Below are 1,398 nucleotides of genomic sequence, written 5' to 3'. Positions count from 1 at the left end.
ACAGTAATGTGAAAACAAGTGTTTCTCAGAGAAGTTTGAAACACGTTTGAATCTGTATTATTATGGGTTGTCTAGCACAAGACTTTCCACAGTCCACCTCTGAGTGGTTGATCAGTCCCCTCATGACATCAGCAAACATTTGAAACCATCAAAAAAGTTTTGGCTGAACAAATCAGCATGATTTTCTGGATCTGGATCTTTTCTGGATCTGATTACAGAAAATGCTTTGGTTGCTCTATATGGTATAGTACATTTGTGTGATGTTTGTGCAAAATTAGTTGTGTTTTCCTCCATATGAATAATGGAGACCCCATCTGCTTGGCCCAATGAACCTGTTTAGGGGAATCTTAAACCAAATATTAAAGTGCCATATCTGCTGATGACAAACTAGTTTGTGCTATCCAAACCAGGGACAAAAACATGTCTTTCAGGAAGCATTCCCAAAGTTAGCAAAGAAGTAAAAACAGCTGTAATAATCAAAGTGAAATGCATCTTCACTGAGAACATGACTTGCACACAGTATTGGGTAAGTCGTAAAAACTACTGGACTTCCTGAAAGCTGAGGAGATACATTTGATTCTTTAAGTACAGCATTCAGACAGATGGCACCAACAACATTGCAATTACTAATTTCCTATGCTGTGTTCCTATTGATGTTTTTCTTTGATTCAACATTGCATGGAGCTTTGCTCTCAGGAAAGTATTTGGTATTGTGGGAAATTTAAATTGGGGGTGTGGCGGGGATGGAGATGGACCTCTCATTCTGGAAACTGGAGAGGTGATGTCATGTGATGGTTCAAATACGAACAAAATGGCAAAGCAGCCAAATGAACAGGAAATTCATCTGTTCAGTAGTGAAAGAAATGAGTGGCTAATGTGGCAAAAAAAAAACTTTATGCAAATAGTCTATCAGCAGTAAGAACTTGTGACAACCTACCCTGCGATATCTGACTGATCACCTGGAAAAATATTAACAGTTCACAGAAAATGGAAAATTGGACAACAGTGATAACAACTGACTGTTGTTTATTAAAAATAATTACTTTTTTACACTGCAAAAGTGTGCCTACTTGATGATTTTGCAGTAATGAATGTGAAGAAAATATTATCTTAGTGTTATTGGTCGAATCTTTCTTTATCGGAAAGAGACATATTCTTCAAAAAATATTTCTGCAGATTTAAAAATGATAGAGCATAGAGTATCTTTCGTAATACTGGTATCAAGTTTGAAATCTTTATGTTGTGACAACAAATCTTAAACACATTTGTTTAAGATTTGTGATAGGACAGAAGTAGTTAAAGAAAAGGTAAACTGGAAGGTTTGTTAGATATTTGGTGGTATGCACACACTCTAAGGCAGTGGTCCCCAACCCCCGGTCCGTGGACCGGTACCGGTCC

Source organism: Poecilia latipinna, unplaced genomic scaffold (genome assembly GCF_001443285.1).
Source record: "Poecilia latipinna isolate Pla-1442-1.1 unplaced genomic scaffold, P_latipinna-1.0 Scaffold1551, whole genome shotgun sequence".
NCBI lineage: Eukaryota > Metazoa > Chordata > Actinopteri > Cyprinodontiformes > Poeciliidae > Poecilia > Poecilia latipinna.
This window is presented reverse-complemented; position numbering follows the sequence as displayed.